The sequence below is a fragment of the Ictidomys tridecemlineatus genome, chromosome 16 (assembly GCF_052094955.1).
Source record: "Ictidomys tridecemlineatus isolate mIctTri1 chromosome 16, mIctTri1.hap1, whole genome shotgun sequence".
Lineage (NCBI taxonomy): Eukaryota > Metazoa > Chordata > Mammalia > Rodentia > Sciuridae > Ictidomys > Ictidomys tridecemlineatus.
This window is the reverse complement of record NC_135492.1, coordinates 17,850,467-17,872,269: the sequence shown is the minus strand read 5'-3', so window position 1 is coordinate 17,872,269 and position 21,803 is coordinate 17,850,467. Positions and strand designations below refer to the sequence as shown.

The window sequence follows — 21,803 nt, the reverse complement described above, 5'->3', positions numbered from 1 at the left end:
TTGTGGCCCAGTGGTAGAGTGCCTGCCTAGCACGTGCGAGGTGCTAGGTTTGATTCTCAGCACTGCATAAAAATAAATAAATAAAATAAAGGCATTGTGTCCATCTACAACCAAAAAATAAATAAATAAATAAAAATAACTCTTACCTTTTGAAATAATTGAATATAGAGAGCAGAAAAACTGACAGTAACATTTTCAAACATATGTATAGAGGTTTCCCAAGTCTCAGTACCTTAAAAACAAACAAAATTCAAACATACTTCTTCAGCACCAAAAGCACTTAGTAAATCCCAAATACATGTTTTTCTTTGCCTTCATTATTAAAAGGTGGTAAGGATAATACAACACTTTAATAAAATTGCTCAGTGTTGATGTTGTATTCTCTAATATAAATTTCATTTCTTAATGTTGATCACATTTCTGTTAAGTAATTTGGTATTATCCAAAGACACTTTAAAAATATAAGACACTGAATATATTACTGTCTTTGATATTGTTAAGAAGATACAGATTTTGAGGTATGTCTTGGGCAATGGCTCCTGTTTTTCCTTCCTCGTTTCTCATGGAAGTATAGACACCTTATTCTTGGGCCCTGGAAGTTCACTGAAGAGAGGGCAGGTTTAGCCTAGCAGAGTTTTTATATCTGGTACAAGTTACCTCAGAGCGATTTTGATGATGGTCATTATTTAAACCCAGGGTTCAAAACCTGTCAGTTTTCAAGTTTCTGATTATTTTATTCCTGAAGTTTTGTTTTTACCCACATCATAGAAACTGTTTTGTTATTTTTTAATAGAATCTTAATCATAAGGTATCTTATGATATTTATGATATTAGGAATATGACCTGTTTTATTGTGAGAAACAATACTGCACATGATTTTGTGTTAAAGTAGTATTGCATGTCATTTTCTGATCATGTTTTTGAGGATAAACCATGAAATATTCACAATTTAGGAATGAATAGAAGACCCTTTGTTGGGATTATTTGATTGCTTTATATCCACTGAATGATGGTATAGATGAGATCTTAATGAAGCATTTTTTTATCAGTTGTCTAGTGGTTTTCACAAGCTGCACATCTTCTTTTTAGTTGTAGGAGATCTCTGCAATTCTGACAGTTAGTTGTTCTGACAAGGAAAGCAGACAGACAGAAACAGAAGGAGATCATTTGTATCAATCTGAGAAACAGAGCAATTAATGAAACAAAATAGCCACACCAAATAGTCTTTTATTTTAAAATTCTTTTCTCCAGATAGATATAGGCTGTAAAACAAATGTTTCTTTTATTTTATTTGCAAATAAAGACGATGCATTTTTTTTTTTTAAGGAAAGACTTTCTGGACACTCAAACGAATTTTAATCTTGATAACTTGCCAGCTTTCTAAAAACACTGTATATAGAGTTTTCTTTCATGAAAAACCTTTACAAAGTATAGCAGTTCAGCTTTGAAAACTTGAATACATTAATGATGACAAAAAGCTCCAGAATGAGCCAACATTTGTTTTTTAAAATAATATTTCTTGATAAATTGCATACACAAAGTGTTGTAGGATTATTTTAATTTCTCAGTTGCTAATGAACATCTCTATTTACTATTATAGATAAAATGTCTTATTATTAATCACTTTATTTAAAAATGACTTTAAGAAGTTCTTTAAAAAATATGCAATAAAGATACCATTCACAGTGAATATTTAAATGTTGCCTTTGATGTATGTAACAAACATCCAAATATATTACTTATGTTTAGTTTTTGGATATTTTTCTTTAAAAGCAAGCTTTTTTCGGCTCTCAGGCAATGTGTTCTGAAGGTATGTAGTTAAGAATCATTTTCTTTCTTTCTTTTTTTCAACTATTTTAGATGTTAATGAACCTTTATTTTATTCATTTATTTATATGTAGTGCTGAGAATCCAACAGTGCCTCACACATGCTAGGCAAGTGCTCTGCCACTGAGCTACAACCCCAGCCCAAGAAATCATTTTCTTTATATCTTAAGTTATAAATAAGATGAATTACTTGTCAAAAAAGGGAATATTGAAATATTTTAATGTCATAATATTTTGAAGGTCACAGTATATGTATTCTTGTAATTATGAAAAATGACAGTGTTAATTTTTCTGAACAAACTGTTTTCTTTGTGAAAAATTTTTATTTTTAAATATTTTCGTATACATGCCATGCCTTATTTCCATAAGATTAGAGTCATAATTTGATTAGTCTCAAATTAGCTTTTCTTTTTTGATTTCTAGAAAAGAATAATTTTTTTCTAGTCTGCTTATGAAATACTGTTTAGTAAAAGTGTGTCATTAAACTCTTGCAATTTTAATATTACTTTCTGAATGGAGGCTGGGGTTGAGGCTCAGTGGTAGATCACTTGCTTAGCATGTATGTGGCACTGGGTTTGATCCCTGGCACCACATAAAAATAAAAACAAAGTCTGAAGATGTTTTCAAATGGTATGTACCAGCTCATTGACTAAAATGAGTGTTGGCTGATTACATGTGTTACGTACCAAATGATGATATTTTTGTGCTGTTTAAAAGTAGTATGTTAGTTAATTTTGTTTGCATAACAAACCTTCCCTAAATTCAGTAACATAAAATATTAAGCACCTAATATGACCCCTGGTAAAGTGGGTAACTTGGGCAATTGTCTTACTATTGGCTGAGTTTGCTTATGTGTCTGGAGAATGGTTGACTGTTGAGTGAAGAGGTAGTGACTGAGCCACATTTCTCATCCTTCCCTAGGCCAGCCACCATGAATTTACATAATAGTATCAGTACTCTATGTGAGCAAACATAAGTTGCAGGTCTTCAACTTTGTATTGTCACATTGTCATATTTGCTCTATTTTTTTGGACACAGCGAATATCAAAGATAGCCAGAGTCAAGAGCTAGAAAAATTGTATTTCTGGGTACTGGTAGTAAACAATCCTACAATAATTGTATGTCAAAAAGTCTATTTGTGCTCCGAGTGCTGAAGCCCAGGAGGAAAGGTGCTTATTCTGCTTTCGGTGGTGCAGGGCCTGGTTTCAGCCATGTGATGAAGTGTGGAAAACAGTCCCTGTTCCTGCCTGGCATATATAAAGAGCTTTAGGTGCTGCTGAGTCAGGGAAAACACCAGATGTCTGTGTGTGTAGGGAACAGGGGCCATATAGTCTCTGAGGATGTAGCCATATATTTCTCCCAGGAAGAACGGAAACTCCTTAATGAGGCTCAAAGATACCTGTACCATGATGAGATGCTGCAGAACTTTGCACATTTATCCTCACTAGGTTGTTGGCATGGAGCTGTAGATGAGGAAGCTCCCTCTGAGCAAGGTGTATTTGTAGGAATATCCACTCAGAAGCCCTGTGAGATGTGCAGCTCACCTTTGGAAGACATTCTGTATCTGAGTACAGTGGAACACATCCTGAGCATGAGTTTGGTAGAGCTTTACCAGCACCAACAGCAGCTGGTGAGAGCAAATCATTCCAGAAGTGAGCAGAGGCCTTTATTTCTGAAGAGCCTTGGAATTCACATAGCAGAGAGGACCTTCATAAACAGGGAGGATGGGAATGACTTTATTGCAGATTCATATCATTTTCAGCAAAAATCCCTCACAATGTTTGGAAGCCACATGGGTACACTCAGGATAAGGAGGCCATTCAAAGGGGACAAAATGATTATGGTTGCAGATTATGTGAGAAAGACTTTTGCCACTAATATGTTTTTTCAGCACCAAAATATCAATACTGGGAAAATGCCTTATTTTAGGTCCAATCCTAACTTATTAAATATCAGTGAAATCACACTGGAGAAAAGCCTTACAAGTGTAGTAGATGTGGGAAAGTCTTCAGTCTCAAATGTAATGTTGTTGAGCAACAGAAAATTTCCTGGAGAAAAGCCTTATGAATGCACTGAATGTGGCAAAGCCTTCATTAGAAAGTTCTACCTTATTCTGCACCAGAAAATCCGCAATGAAGGATTCTTTATGAAAAGAACTGACCTCATGGAACACCAGAGAATTTCCAGCCTAAGGCCTTTTGAATACAATCATTGTAGGAAGGATTTTTAAACACAGTTTCACCTTATTGGTCACCAGAAAATCCATACTGGAGAAAGGCCTTATGAGTACAGTGCAGTCAGTGTGGGAAATTCTTTGTTATATTCTCCACTTAATAGACATTAGAAAGTTCACACTGGAGAAAAGCCTTATTGTTGTAGTGAATGTGGGAATGTTTTTATGTTTTACTCCATACTTACTATTCATCAGAGAATACACACTGGAGAAAGGCCTTATGAGTGCAACAAATGTGGGAAATTCTTTATGAACAGCTCCCCACTTATTATTCATCAGAAAGTTCTCACCAGGGAAAAACTTTCTGAATGCAGTGAATGTAGGAAATGCTTTAGGCACAACTAAAATCAAGTTAGACACCAGAGAAATCACATTGGAGAAAAGTCGTATGAGTGCACCAAATGTGGGAAAGGTTTTAGCAAAAATTCCCATCTCATTCAGCATCAAAAAGTTCACAAGAGACAAAGAAATTATGACTGTAGTAAACGTGGGATATTCTTCATGGACGGTTCCACACTTGTTAGTCATCAGAGAGTTCACCCTGGAGAAAAGCTTCATGAGTGCAGTGAATGTTGGAAAGTCTTTAGATACAACTTGAGCCTCATTAAACATAGGAGAATTCACTGGAGATAGCATTGAGTGAAGTGAATGTGGGAAGGTCTTAAACCAAAACTCCTACCTCATTCAGCACCAAAAAGTTCACAATCAGAAATATGCTCTGATTTATCATTGGGAACTATTTTTTTTAAAAAATTCTAAAATGCCAATAACAAAATTTATAATCATTACAGTGTTCTTGTGTACAATTTAGTAAATGTTCACATTGTGCTATGAATGTCTAGAAGTCTTTTCATCTTACAAGATGAAAACTATACCCTTTTAACAACTCATTTTCTAGTACACCCAGCCCCTGACAACCACAACTCTGAACTTCATTAGTACTCTCTATAAGGAAAATTGTTTTGATATTAAAATTTTGTACTTCACTTATGTCTTCAAAATGATTAGAATTCCCTTTTTAAAGCTGAATAAAATCCCATTATAGATATATAACACTATTTTATGTATATAACATCTATACATTAAAAAAGTCTACTTGTAGTAGCATTAAAAAGAATTAAATGCTTAGAAACATTTTTAAAAAAAGACATTGAAAAGTACAGAAATTACTGTCAAACATTAAGACAGATTATAAATGAGTCTTTTAATGTTCATGGATTAGAATTCTCTGTATTTCTTCAATGACATTATCCCTTGTAGAAAGGAGATAGAAAACCACATGATATGTGTTCAGAATAGGACTTATTTGGCCATTAGTACCATTAATTTGTTAGATACTAAACTAAAATATAAATAAACATGACAAATATTTTATAGGATTGGTTAAAAAGATGGCATGACTGGAGAACACAAGAGAGACAACTGAAAAAGACAATTGACTTCAAAATTTATGGAAAAAACTAAAATTGCAAATACAAGATGACTGGTGAAAAATATATGTTTCCTGTATTTCCCAAATTACCAGCTTAAAAATATTTACAAAATGACTTACGTTATGGTTTTTAGATAAGGTCTTTTGTCAAGTTTAGTATAATTTCCAGCAAGTTTCCAGCAAGATCCTTTGAACTTGGAAAATAGTAAAATTCATTTAGAAATTATAAACTGGCTAAGAAAGTGATAGTATTGTGAACATTTTCATGAATACAGATTTGAAAACTTAAGGTGAAATGGATACGTTTCTATAAGGAAAAAAAATTGTTAATATTGATTCAAGAAATCCCTTACATTTAAAGTAACGTATTAAGTATTCGAAGACTGGAGTATGTGTACTGGTTTCTAGGTCATATTTTACTAATCAAAAACTACGATACATGAAACATTATGTAGGCATATACATATGTTTATAAAGATGTGTACATATACATATAACACACAATATATGCAAATAGTTTCTTTATGAGAAAAGTTTGTCATTCGACGAAGTGAGTTTTGTAAAGGACAAACAACTATATATGAAGTTAGAGCTGAGATAATATAAAAGAAGAAATAAGTCTGTGGTCTTTTAACAAAGAAAAACAATAGTAAGAAAATTTCACAGAATTGAAAAATAGGGAATTTATATTACATGGCTAATATAACCCTTATAGTTGTATCAAAGAACTTATGAGAAAGATAATTCTTGCCCATAAATATAGGTGCAAGTAAAATTTTAGTAAACTGAATTCAGCATAAAAAGATGATATTTTGTCAAGAATTTGTTTATTCTGGGAATACATGATTAGAAGAATATGTTACTGTAATTCACCTTATTAACAAATAAAAGGAAGATCATTTCGGTAGATGTAGGGGAAACAATTAAAAAATTTATATAACTTTGTGATAAAATTACTGGCAACAAATGTGACTAGGAGATATCCGAGACTGTCCTTAATGTAAAAAAAAGGGCATCTAGAAAAGAACTACAATAAAATCATCCTCAGTGGTTAAATCTTAAAAATTATTCTCTTTAAAATTAAATACAAGAAAAGAACATGTAGGTGGTTATTAGAATGAATATTTAGTTTACCTATATTTGCTATTACAAAGTCAATATGCAAGAAAAGTTGTACTTGCAAAAACACCAAAAATCAGAATTCAGCAAGACCTCAATATGTGCATAGAGCACACTGAGATCAAGAATGAAGTCTTTAGGTTTTTCCCCCAATTAATATATAGATTCAGAGTGCTTTTCAGTCAAAATACTTGAAGTTTTTTTTTTTAATTTACTTTACGGGTTGATTAAAGTTTTTACATAAAAAAAGTTTATTAGTCTCTCCAGTGCTTTTTGATTTAAAATCTATTTTATATCAGTATGGCTATGATTAGAAAAAGATGAGGAAGGTCATTCTATAATTTTAAAGACATTGGTACAGTATGAGGACATATTTCTAAATATCAGTGCACCCAATATCACACCACTGAAATATATAAATATTGATTACATAAAGTGAGGGAATGAAATAGAGTAATGGTAGGGGACTTTAACACCACACTTTCAGCAATGGACAAATCATCCAAACAAAATCAGCAAAGAAATGGCAGAGTTAGTTAAATTGTACTCTAGAACCAATGGACCTCACCAACATCTACAGAATATTCCATCTAGAAAATACATTCTTCTGAATAGTATGTGGAACATTTTCCAGAATAGACCATATATGGTATAAGTCTCATTAAAAAAAAAAATGGAAATCGCAGCAAGTATCTTTTCAAATCACAGTGCATTAAAATTAGAAAATAATACCAAGAAAACTTCGGAAATTATATGGATACATCAAAATTAAACAGCTTAATCCTGAGCAACCAATGGATCAAGAAGGAAATTTAAAAATTCTTTGAAACATGAAAATAAACTACACCAAAACCTATGAAATACAGCAAAAACAGTACGAGGAGGGAAGTTTATGCCAAAAAATGCCTACCAAAAAGCCAAGGGTCTATGGGGATATCTCAGTGGTATAGTGTGTGCTTAGCAATCCTGAGACCCTGAGTTTTGTGCCCAGAACTTTCCAGATGAAGGCAGACAGCTGTCAACAACCTTGTTGCTATATTTCAAGGACTAGAAAAACAAGAACAAGCCATACTTCAAATTAGTAGAAGGAAAGAACCAGTAAATACCAAAGCAGAAATAAATGAAATAGTTAAAAAATACGAAAAGATCAAGAAAAAATTTCTTTGAAAATATAAATGAAATTGTCAATCCCTTAGCTCATCTAAGAAAAGAAAGATTAGTAATCAGATTTAAAGGGAAATGTTACAACTGAAACCACAGAAAGACGAAAGGATCCTTGGAGGTTTTCATGAACTATATGCCAGTATATTGAAGAAGTTGTTAAGTTCCTGGACACACACATCATAACAAGAGTTAATCATGAAGAAACAAAAAACTGAATAGATAAGTAACAATGAGATAAATCAATAACAATAAAAGTCTTCCCTCAAAGAAAATCTCGGGACCATATAGCTTCATAGCTGAGCTCTACCAGACATTTAAAGAAGAGCTAATACAAACTCTTTGAATTATTCGAAAAAAATACAAGAGGAGTCACTTGCCATTATGCACATCTATAATCCCAGAGATTTGTGAGGCTGAAGCTGGAGGATTGCAAGTGCAAGGCTAGCCTTAGCAACTTAGCAAGAGTCTTTTTGAAAATGAAATTAATAAATAAAAAGGTCTGGGAATGTAGCTCAGTGTTAAAGCCCTTCTGGGTTTAATCCACAATATTAAAAGAAAAAGAAAGAATTTTCCCAGACTTTATATGAAGCTAGCATTATTACCCTGATACCAAAACCAGACAAGGAGGTAACAAAAAGAAAACTCTAATTCAGTATCCTTGATGAACATAGATGCAAAACTCCTTTACTATTCAAATCGTAGCAAACTGAATCTAGCAATATTTTAGGTGGATTATTCACCAGGGTCAAGTGGGATTCATCTGAGATATACGGACGATTCAATATGAAAATTAATAGAATGAAGTACAAAAGAACATGTTCATCCCAGTAGATTAGATTTTTGTGGATAGGGAGCAATTATGAGAAGAATAATCTAAAAATGTTCCTTAAGGAGATGATAATGAAAACATTGAGAAACACTCCTCTACTAGATCTTAAAGTCAGGTAGTAAATGGCCTCTAATTTTATTCTTCCTTTTCAAAAAAATTTTTGGCTACTAGTACCTTTGCCATTTCATATAAATATTAGAATTATTTTCTCTATATCCTCAAAAATCCTGTTGGAATTTTAATAGGAAATGTGTTTCATTTTTTTTTTTTTAGCAGAGCATTCGGGCTGTTTTGTAGATACTTTGTAGGTGGCAGTAGAAATGGAGAGAAAAGTTAGGAGGGAATACTGTCCTTAGGGGATAGGTAATGGGTTTAGATTAGGAGTAGTGGTACTGAAAATGAAGAGAATTAAATAACTATGGAATATATTTTTATAGTGAGCCAAGAATACTGTTTATTTATGAACTATTTGCAGGATGGCAAGAAAACAGATGTAAGCAGAAAGATTCCTGGACATCAGTATTGAGCAACTAACAAGAGACGTGAAACTGTTTACTAGAATGTTTGATATAAATGTATAATTCTATAAAGTAAATAAATATAAAATTAAAATTGGAGAAGGGAAAAGAGATCTAGTTTGTTTTGTGGTAATATCTTGGATGTCTGATAGACATTTTTGAGGAGGTGTTTACTGAACAGATACATATGTGAATTTCGAATTCTGGGAATATGTAAAGCCTTGAGATATGGTTATGGTTGGCACTGGATTTAGGAACATTATGTAAATAGAGCAGGTAAGGCAGAACTGAACCCTAAGATGCAATATTTAGAGATGAGTTCATAAGGGTTTGTCTTTAGTATGAGAATTGAGAATTCATTCAAATTTGGGAAAAAAAGTTTAATTGTGGATAGTTGATTGAATGTAGAATCCTTAATCTTTTTGACACTCTGTCAAAATATGTCTTCTGAAGATTGGAGTAGTTCTTTATATTTCCATACTTAACTATTTGTTACTATTTGTTTCTTTTAGCTTTCAGTTTTCTTTTTTCTTATGGACAGAAAATTGATTCTAGTTTTCAGATGTCAATATATCTTAATCCATAATTACTTCAGATACCTGTATAAGAAATTACATATTGTTCATTTTTTAAAAAAAATTAATAGGAAACAGGATATATTTCCCCATTTTGTCCACAGAAAAACAAAAGATATGATGACATTTCTCTGAGAAAAATATAAACTAACATTATGATGAAGGCTTTTTGTTACAATATTATAACTCAAATCTGTCTTGATGAACAAGTATTAACTATTTTGTATTATCAAATGGTAAATCAAAAATAGCAAATTTTACAAAATGTGGGTATATGTGCATTTCATAGATTAACATGTATTTTCTATTTTTCTCTACCATGTCAGTTTACCCATTGTTAAGTTACTTTAGCAGAAATCTTTACTTTTGTGAGTTACATTTCTGGCATAAAAATGAAGTTTAAAAAGTCATTATCTTACTAATTAGAGTAAAAAAATAAATAAAATTTTTAAAAAGTTATCAGCTTCTCCATTGTGGAACATTAGTACAATGTTTGTTCCAACATTATTATGATTTTTTTATTTATGTACTTTTTAGTTATACATGACAGTAGAGTATAATTTGACATATGTATACAAAGATGGAATACGTCTTATTCTAATCAGGATCCTAATCTTGTGGTTGTACATGATGTAGAGATTCACTGTGGTATATTCATATATGTTTTTAGGAAAGTTATGTCAGAACCATTCCACTGTTTTTCCTCAAGCATTACTCTAAATGGGTAAAAAGTGGACCTTTATTTATTTAGTTAGTTGTTAGGAGAATGAAATAAAATTTAAGAGGGAATTCGGCTAGAACATTTATTTTGTGTTAAAATAAGAAACAGAAAAACCTCGATGTCTGTCCATTAGCAGGCATTTCTATCTTATACATAAGCAAATTCTCATCAAATTTTGTTTGTTGACTTATGGCCAGAACATAAGAAAATGAAGAAAATGAAGTATGTGGATCTGCAGAGTCACTTCCAAATTTTACTTTTGGTAGAAATATAAGAAAGGTTCAAACCTTCCATGCTACCTTTGGCAATTATTGTACCTAAGCTTCATTGTCTTTATATTTGAATTTTAGAAATACAGTCCAAATAAATACATAAAGAATTCTGCAGCATTCAAGGACTCTAGTTCTACAGGTTTGTTTGTATATGAATTCATGTTGCCTTAGTGTACTTAATTATTTTAATACTCAATCCAAAGCAAAATTTTTTGGTGGTATATTAAGGACATGAAGTTGCTCAAATAACTGTTTTTTTTTCCATTTCATTTCTTATTATTCAAATACACTTTCAAGATAGTGACCCTTAATGTTAACCAATGTGATGGTCTTCTTTTATTCTGTATTTTAATTGAAATAGTTTTTTTGTTCTTACTTTTCCACATTCTAGTTTTTTATCGAAAACATATGCAGTCTGAATTTTTTTCGCTTTATTGTAGGGATTAAATAGCCCAGCTATGATGACTAAGTCGATGGATTATGATGCTGTGGTGACTCAGCCCACATATATTATGATATTAATATTTAGAATTTAATTTAGCTATCAAGCATCCAGTACTAGCTCTCTTAAGGTTCTTGTTTTTCTAGAGATTATTTGTCCTCATATTTGAGTACCTTTCTCTATCTAACAAGCTCCTTTTAAGTTCTGGGAATACAGACAATAATCTCTACTCCAAAGAAGTTTACAATTTTAGGGAAGACTGATAATAAGCAAGATTAACATGATAAGGAAAATATGTTCTATGATGATAAGTACTGTGGAAAAAAATAAAGCATGGGGGAAGGGTAGGAAGTGAACAAGAGGTCATGAACAATTTTAGTTAGATCAGGTGGAAAGGTTTGTATAGTAAAAATCTTTCATAAACTTCAATGTATTTTAAAACATACAAGATTAGTATTGAATGTTAATTTCCAATTACATAATATGAGTATAGAAAATAGTGTCCTGCAACTGACATCATCATTTATTGGTGTGTTCTGTTGCTCTGACTTACTTTAGTATATACTTTAAAGGGTGAATTTCTTGCTCCATGTGAAATTATTAATGTTCTAACCTCCTTCAGCAGCAAGTATGTACTTTGATTGCTTTTAATCTCTGTACTAGAAAGGAGGAAATCAATTTAATTTTATTAGCACAAGTAGATTCTAGTGCTCTAAAATACAATTAAAATCCCATGTATTGTGGATATATGTACTGAATATTAATTTACTTATTCTTCATTTTAAAAAATGCTTTTAATATAGTACTATTACTTGTCAACTTTCCTAGATCTTGCTAGAAAACAGGGAAAGCTAGATAGTTTCTTTCACAGTGTTTTGTACGTATAATTATTTCTTTAAAATCTGTTTCTTTCACTTACTGCTTAGTCAAACTTTTTAAAAATTATTTTATCCTAAGAACAAAAGAATGTACATTTAGAGTGTATAATTCATTGATTTTTAGTATGTAAACAAAGTTCTGCAACCTAATGGATGAATTATATGGTGTATGTGTTATATCTTTAAAAACTATTGTTAAAAAAAACTGTGATCCAATAAAATTGCTTTCAAATGAAAAAAAAGAACAAAAGAAAATTGATAAGAATATCATTTTCTTATGCTCTTAGATTTTAATCCCACAATTAAAATACTTTCAAGTACATTTTAAGAGTATGATTCATTTTTACAATACAGGTACACCGAAGAAAGAGTGACTACTGTGTTCCATTTATCTATATGCCCAGTATACCCTGTCTCTTAGTACTTAATTTTCTGGGTTGTGATTCCATCCAGCTGTCATGTGAATGGCACCATCACAGAGTAGAAAGCAGCAGCTCCAGGCATTGTGCGTTCTCCTTTTGGCATCATGGTGCCTGTTGAATCCAACATGGTATTCCCTTACAAGGGGACCCACATTTTACTAGCATGATCATATCCAAAATGTGCCATGTAGAGGAAACCATAGACCATTTCCCTTAGAGAAGTTTGTGTTGCAAAAATCAATTTTTAAAACATTCACTTTTTCCACAGTAGTGCAGAAGATGTTGTTTCAAGGCCTTTGTGATACTATTGCATGTGGTTTGTAATAATTTATCTAAGTCATTCTATTATTGTAAAGCTTATTACAATACCGATTTAGATTTATATTTAGAAACATAGGTACATTTCAGCATATTCAATTTCTATTTCTCATTAGCAAAAATCTTAGCCTATGCTATTTTAATACCAATGTTAAATTTTATTCTGCTATACTTTACATATAATATTTTACTTTTTTTAAAATTGGAAATAATGTGAAATAGTGATTTTTATGACTCATAAATGTTTTCTAAGGGAGAATATGATTGCACAAATAGTTGTCATTACCCAACTTTCTTATATTAGGAAGGCTTCCTGCCTCAAATAACATTTTGAGTCAGTTGAGGAAAAATAGCTTCACTAGTCATGCTTTTGTAAGAAAACCTAAGAAAGTCACTAACTCTTTAATGAGAGGGAAAAACAAAATGACAGAAAAGGAACATATAGGAGTGAATGAATGAACATGAATTTTAGTGTGTACTGAAAGAATCTGCAAAGTTAGCTTCAGAATCTTTCACTTTAGTCTAAGGCTCACTCTACTGCATGAGGGACACAGCTTATTTTATAACTATATTTCAGATTGCATGGATCAACAAATGAGATGATTAACTAAATTCTTTATTTAAAACATTTATTCTTTTGTTTAGTGTACTTCTTTCCCATGGACAATAAGTTATGTATCCTAATAAAAATTACAGAGCAAGTTGTATTTGGAAGATCAGGTCATCGTAACTCATTGACATTAGGCCACATAACTGAATAATGTCTTCCTTCAGTGAAATACATCAAATGAGATCAACAATTATGACTCATAAACATGCCTTGCAGGTATAAAACAGCAGGGAATTAGCATGTGAGGCTGATAAATATGCATGTAAATAAGCTCCCAAAGGAATAACATGGGTTTGATTGATAGGTTTAGAATTGGAACATATGTAAACCCCTTTATTCCTCATTCTGATGTAGCTAAATAAGGATGCGTTTTACTTGTTAAAAAGTTTCAATAACTTTGTAAATCTTAATGCCACATCTGTTTTTTTCCCCTTGTGCATGTCACTTATAAGATTAATTGAATTGTCTATAGGCTGGATGGCCTGCACATAAAGAAAATAGGAATATGTGAATGAGTGGATAGAAATGGGGTAAGGATCTTTAGGAAATTTGTTTTTACATTGTAGAATGATGTACGGTTATCCGAAATTTCTTTTGGAATGAAGATGTGACATAGCAGATGACTGATTCTCTAATTGTGTCCTCTGCCTATATTTTACTATTAATAATGAAACTGAATCCCTTTCTCTCACCATGCACAAAAGATAACTCAAAATGGATCAAGGAGCTTGATATCAAATCAGAGACTCTGCGTCTGATAGAAGAAAAAGTTGGCTCCAACCTGCATATTGTGGGGTCGGGCTCCAAATTCCTTAATAGGACACCCATAGCACAAGAGTTAATAACAAGAATCAACAAATGGGACTTACTCAAACTAAAAAGTTTTCAATAACAGAGGTAAATAGGGAGCCTACATCCTGGGAACAAATTTTTACCCCTCACACTTCAGATAGAGCCCTAATATCCAGAGTATACAAAGAACTCAAAAAATTGAACAATAAGAAAACAAATAACCCAATAAATAAATGGGCCAAGGACCTGAACAGGCACTTCTCAGAGGAGGACATACAATCAATCAACAAGTACATGAAAAAGATGCTCACCATCTCTAGCAGTCAGAGAAATGCAAATCAAAACCACCCTAAGATACCATCTCACTCCAGTAAGATTGGCAGCCATTATGAAGTCAAACAACAACAAGGGCTGGCGAGGATGTGGGGAAAAGGGTACACTTGTACATTGCTGGTGGGACTGCAAATTGGTTTAGCCAATTTGGAAAGCAGTATGGAGATTTCTTGAAAAGCTGGAAATGGAACCACCATTTGACCCAGCTATTCCCCTTCTTGGATTATTCCCTAAAGACCTTAAAAGAGCGTACTGTAGAGATACCGCTACATCGATGTTCATAGCAGCACAATTCACAATAGCTAGACTGTGTAACCAATCTAGATGCCCTTCAATAGATGAATGGATTAAAAAATGTGGCATTTATACACAATGGAGTATTACTCTGCACTAAAAAATGACAAAATCATGGAATTTGCAGAGAAATGGATGGCATTAGAGCAGATTATGCTAAGAGAAGCTAGCCAATCCCTAAAAAACAAATGCCAAATGTCTTCTTTGATTTAAGGAGAACAATTAAAACAGAGCAGAAAGGAAGAGCATGAAAAGAAGATTAACATTAAACACGGATAAGAGGTGGGAGGGAAAGGTAGAGAGAAGGGAAATTGCATGGAAATGGAAGGAGACCCTCATTGTTATACAAGATTACATATAAGAGCAAGTGAGGGGAAAGGGAAAAAAAAACAAGGGGGAGAAATGAATTACAGTAGATGGGGTAGAGAGAGAGGGGAAGGGAGGGGAGGGGGGATAGTAGAGGATAGGAATGGCAACAGAATACAACAAACACTAGTATGGCAATATGTAAAACAGTGGATGTGTAACCGATGAGATTCTGCAATCTGTATATGGGGTAAAAATGGGAGTTCATAACCCACTTGAATCAAATGTATGAAATATAGTATGTCAAGAGCTTTGTAATGTTTTGAAGAACTAACAATAAAAATTTTAAAAAAGCTACTGCCACATTTCTGTCAGAATTGAAATTGATTTAGGAGCAAGGATATTGCCCACATCAAGTATTCATTGTGATGAAATTAGGCTCTTTTGGAAGAAGATTTCCAATGTAACCAACATTCACAAATCTTGAAACATCAAGGATCCCCAACCATTACTATCATCTGCTTCTGATATCTAGCATTGGACATTTTCAGACTTGACCAGGATTATTTGAAGCATATGATCCTTCTTGTGTTGTATCAAATAGCATAAGAAGGTCAGTAGTAGCCCAAGTCTTCTGTCTCAGTGTTTTATCTTTCATGTATTTTCATGATGTAGGCATTCTGTTATCTCCCATCTTCAAACAAATACTGAGGATAGCCTAATAAGATATTTTGAGAGGGTGAGAGACCACATATCCACTTAATACTCACAGTGTATTATCCACCCCAGACTCTCATTTTCTGTCTTGGAGATCAAACCCAGGCTTTACTTTAGGCAAGTGCTCTACCACTGAGCTATATCCCCAGCCCTGTAGCAAATATATTGTTTTAATTGCTGTTTTATTACATATAAATTTTTTTAAGAGAGAGATTTTTTTTGTATTATTTTTCAGTTTTCGGTAGAAACAACATCTTTATTTTTATGTGGTGCTGAGGATCAAACCCAGCGCCCCATGCATGCCAGGCAAGCACATTACCGGTTGAGCCACATCCCCAGCCCTGTTTTATTACTTTAATCTCTTACTATGTCTAATTTATAAATTAAACTTCATCATAGGCATTTATGTATCAGGAAAAAACATAAGGTTTCATATTATTTTTGGTTTCAGGCATCTATTGGGTATAATGGAACATATCTTCTACAGATAAAAGGGGGAGACTGCTATATGATGAAAGAACCTGGTATTTTAAAAGAATCACATTTTTGTTTTGGTGAGATATATCTGGATTCTCTATAAAAACCTGTATCCATCATGGTGCAGGTCAGAATTATTGATCTCTGAATGTTAGGTTTTCTGAGGTCTGTAGCTATATGCCAAGTTCATGGGATATATCAGTGGAAAAAACAGATTTTTCTCTTCTAATGAGCTTACATTCTAACAGGCAGAAATAATGTAGTAAAGAATTAAAATAAATTGTGTCAAAAATTGATAATTGCTTTGGAAAGAAGAAACATATATTTCAGTTGAAGGGGATTGATAGTACATGTGTAAGTGGGGGAAGCTGCAAAATTAAATATCGGGTAAATTTTACTAGAAGAAAAAAACTGAGCCAGCAATTCAAGGAGATGAAAGAATGAGACTTTTGAACATCAAGACAAGGACATTCCAAGCTGAGGAAATAACTAGTGCCAAATTCCTAGAGAAGAAGCTGCCAAACATGTTCTACAGGTCAAGTGAAGTGAGGCCACATAAGTTAATTGAATAGTTTTCTCGTTATTATTCTCAGTTGATCTTGAACTTCTTTGAGTGTACCTGAATGTCTGAACACTTGGTCTGGGTTGACCGAATTGGCATCTGCAGTGGTCTTGCTTCTGGGTATCTCTGACCTTTAGACTTTTTGATTATTCTTTCCTTTAAATCTTCTTCATTTGACACTTTGAAATTGTAATTTTTACCATTGTATTTTTTTTAGTTTCAATCTCTACTTCTAGGTATTCTGATTAAGTTAGAACCCAGGGTAGATTTATCTAAATATATAAGAAAGAACTATAAGACAGAGTAGATTTAGCTAAAGAGTGAAGAATTTAGATATTGGAATTACTGATTATTGGGCAGATAGGTTTTCGAGATAAGATCTATAAAGTATATCTTTTAGTAACCAGCTGAGAGCAGTACTCCATTCCTCCCCTTTCCACTATCCCTCAAAGCATTTGGAAGTACATGATGTGTATGGATTTTTTGTTGTTGTTGTTGTTTTGTGGGGGGAAGTTTGTCATGGTAACTAGGACATTCCATTGATATTTATTTGGTTAAGTATTAAATGCTCTGCTGCATACCTAGCAATTTCACATAATGAAGAGCTATCTTGACCTACATTCACATAGTTACACTACTGAAATGCATTATAGATACCACCAGAATGGTGTGAGTCAGCAAGAGAGAGTTCTGTACAACTTGGGAAGGCATTTTCCTGGAAGAGTGATGATTTACTATGTCAACACAGACAATAAAGCAAATTTCCTGCCTTCCTTCATGAGGCGGAAACACTGGCTTAGTTTCTATTACTTGCTGTTGTAGGGAAAAGAGGCTTCCAGATAAGGCAGTGCATTGTTTTTGGCTTAAATGGAGAAAGCTTCTACAAAGATAATGAATTTATGTGGAATGAATGTCACAATGGTAATACATGTGAGTATATCCAAAGGGGATGTTACAGGAAGGAAATTGGAGAAGGTAGGAGAGCAGTTCACAAGGACATTTGATTATTTGGTTTCAGAGTTTAGATTTGAGTTAGTAATGAGGTGGTGCAAAACATACAACCCTGCAATCCCATGATCTGTATTTTACCATGATAGACACAATTATTTATATGAAGATTGTATTGGTGGTTATTTTTATCAATATTGAGAAAATGAAAGCAAATACTAACTTTCTCAGATTCGTAGAGGCAACACTGTCATGAGTTGTGAAGACAGTGAATAGAGTAGGGGCTTGTTTTGCAACTAAAGAGCCATGTAAGTAGCCTAAAGCATTGTGGACCATAAGGCGGCTCACTCAGTAATCTAGAAAACTTCCAAGTATTGGACTTTAGAGAAGCCCTTACCAAGTAAATACATAGGACATATTAACAAAATACATCGAAAATTTAAGGAAAGGATACTTCCAGATAGATGAGTATTTGTAAAGAAAACATGAACAATTATCTTAACTGAAAATGAATTTAAACTGTGCTTGCATTATTGCATTGGTATTAACATGTCAGAGACTAAGATATTCTGTTAGCTACATAGACTTCTAATTATACTGCTTTATCTTGTACTGTACTTGAATCAACTTATAGTAGAGTACTATTTTCTGTGCTTTATTTGCAAGTTAACATTTTAGTAATTATCATAAATAGTTACCTTATTTGAATATTGTGGTTTATAATCCAACTGTTCTGTGAATCAACCATAGTTCTGCCAAAACTACTATTAGTCTGAATAACCTATTTCAGACTGCATTTGTTTCCATTTTTCTGATTGTTTCATGACTCAAAACATAGTGCTGCTTTAGTCAGAAGATTGGAGTTATACATGTGCTACTATAATAATCTCTCACCATAATTATATTGAAGCTAATATTGTGTTATTACCAATATTTTTTTGCAGTCTATTTTTTAACCTGTTTAACCCTATGAGTTTGATAGTCAATAACATTGAAAAGAATGAACTATTGAAACAGTTGAAAAAATAAGAAAAGGTTACCTTTTGAGTCAAATTATAAATGTGTATAAATATATATAATGTAGTAGAAATGATCACGGGAGCAAAAGTTCTGAGAGACCAACTACATAAAAAACTGACTATAGTGTAACTATATAGTGATGCTAACCTATGTAGAAAAAAAAACTGTCATGGATAAGGAGAATTGTCTAGAAATGGTAAGGAGTAAATACTGGTAATAACCATTTGAACATGAGCTACAAAAGGGGCAGATACTTTAGAAAGCCATAGTGTTCTCAGCATTATATCTCCATGGATGTGGAAGGATGAATGTATCATGTTAGAATACTTAGAAGCCATTGAAATTAGTGTTTTCTAATGCTGCCTTTCTTTTGTATTTTCCATGTCATTTTAACTTCTCAACTTCTGAAGTGGTTTTTCTTATATATAGTGATGATGGAATTTAGAGTCTCATAAATGTTTCCGTTCACAAATTTTTTGGGGCCCCTTATACTACATTCATTAATTGGCATGTATACTTTAATTTCATTCATGTACAGAACTGGCTTGAACTACATTGAAAAATTCAACTTTTAGCACATTAAGAGTGGAGTACTCAGCATCAGAATGTAGAAATACTTAAAAAATCACATTCTATGAAAGCTTCCCTGTGTAATGTACTTTTGAAATATAATCAGTCTTCTGTTCCTCCATTTCTGCCGTGAGGTTAATGATCAAGAAGGTGCATACTGAAGCCTTTTATCTTTACTGGAGTTGGAATGAAGTTGATGGTTTCATTTTCTGCTTGATATTTGATGCAGTAACATACTTTACTAACAAATGGATGGTACATGCATTTCTTCGAACTAGAAAACAAAAAGTAGAAGCTCAGAAATAAGAGCTCCTAAATACACATATATACGAATATAGAAATCCAAATATAGATATTAAGTACAACATAAATGAATCATAATCATTAATTTTTTATTGAAAACTATGTATAAAAATAAATATTAGGCAGGAAAAAATAATGAAACAAAGAGTCACAAAATGTGAAGCTTTCAGAAATATGAAGGGCATATCGCTGCTCATGTATTAGACCCTCTTAACATGTATGGTACTTGGAGTGGTTTAGCAGTTTTAGGTGATGTCATTTATGGATCTGAAAAACAGTCATATTATCTATATAAGAAGTATTTGAGAATTTCAGGCTTCTTGCAGCCTCCAATAAGATATTCTTTATGATCCCCTAGCCTCTGGTAAAACATTGATTGTCAAGGCTACAGCCAAGAAAGCAAGTCATCAATTTATTAACCTTCAGCCTTGTAAGTATTATACAGAATCTCAAAATTTGGCTGCTGCTGTTTCCTCCCATGTCATTAAGTCACAACTTTCCATCCTCTGAATAGATGAAATATATTCCTTCCTATGAAACTGCTCACATTCTAACTATGAAGTTACAGCTTTGGCTAAGCTCAGCTTATGAGTCTCTAGGATTATTTTGAATACTGACCACAACTGCCACATCATAGTAATGGGAGCTATTAAGTGTCCTTAGGACCTTGACTTGACTATAACAAGGATGATTCTTATAGTATTCCACATTTACCCACTTGCTCTAAAATAGAGAGAAACAATACACTTGGTATTATTTCCTAAGCTTTAGAAATCTTATTGAGGGTAGTTGTTGCCTACAACTGTATGTACAAGTGTTGACCCTACATTTTCTTCTCATTTGCAAAGTTTCTGATCCGATTCCTAGGTCATTGATCCATTTGTGTTGAATTTTGTTCAGGGTGAGAGATAGGGATCTAGTTTCATTCTTCAACATATATATCTAGTGGTCTCAGTAGCACTTGTTAAAAAGGCTGCCTTCTCCAACATATGTTTTTGATGCCTTTTCCAAAGATCAAATGACTGTATCTGTCTCCAGTTCTGTTCCATCAGTCTGTTTGCCTGTTTTTATGCCAAGACCATGCAGTTTTTGTTATTATGAATCTGTAGTATATTTTGAAATTGGATTTTGTGTCCTTTATTGCATATTATTTTTAGAACTTTTTTTCTAGTTCTGTGAAGAATGTCATTGGTGTTCTGATGAGAATTGAATTGAATCTGTAAATTGCTTTTGGTAATATGGCCATTTAAACAATATTAGTTCTGCCAGTCTGTGAACATGATAGGTCATCTTCTGATGTCTTCAATTTCTTTCTTCATTGTTCTATAATTTTCAATGCAGGGTGTCTTTTACCTCCTCAGTTAGATTTATACATAGGTCTTTAATTTTTTGAGGTTGTTGTAAATAAATTTTTTTCTGATTCTTTCTCAAATTCATTGTTGGTGTTGATTATTTGATTTTCATAAACTGATTTTGAATCTTGGCACTTTGCTGAATTTATTTATTACCCGTAGAAGTCTTCTGGTGGAACTCTTTGGATCATCATCAGCAAAAGGAGATAATTTGACTTCTTTTCCTGTTTGTATTCTTTTTATTTCCTCCTCCTTCCTACATGATCTGGCTAAAATATCAAGTACTAAGTTGAATAGGAAGGATGAGGGTAGACATTCTTTTGTTGTACATGGTTTTAGAAGGAATACTTTGTATTTCCCCATTAAGTATGATATTGGCTTTGGATTTATTGTGGGTAGCCTTTATGATGTTGAGACAAGTTTCTTCTATCCTTGTTTTTTCACTGTTTTTTTTTTTTGAATGGATGCTGAATATTTTGAAGGCTTTCTCTGTGTCTAATGAGATAATTGTGATTTTTTTCCAGAATTCGTCATGTGGTGAATATAATTTATTACTTTTTGTATGTTAAACCATCCTTGCATCCCTGTAATGAAACCAATTAGGTCATGTTGTTAATTTGATTGGATTCTATTTCATATGAAAATTTTTGTATGTACATTTATTAGGGATATTGGTCTATAGTTTGCATTTCTTGACTTTTCATTGTCTGGTTTTTATATCAGGATGATACTAGTTTCATACAATGCATTTGGAAATGCACTACACCTT

At 32.7% G+C, this 21,803-nt stretch overlaps 3 pseudogenes; all 3 read left to right on the top strand.

Annotated features, from left to right (window-relative positions):
* The first annotated feature begins 3,124 nt into the window (after window positions 1-3,124).
* On the top strand, window positions 3,125-4,057 carry LOC144371227 (zinc finger protein 17-like; annotated as a pseudogene).
* A 52-nt stretch (window positions 4,058-4,109) lies between these two features.
* Window positions 4,110-4,871, top strand: LOC144371226 (uncharacterized; annotated as a pseudogene).
* A 14,646-nt stretch (window positions 4,872-19,517) lies between these two features.
* LOC144371225 (outer mitochondrial transmembrane helix translocase-like) lies at window positions 19,518-20,273 on the top strand (annotated as a pseudogene).
* Window positions 20,274-21,803: the final 1,530 nt, after the last annotated feature.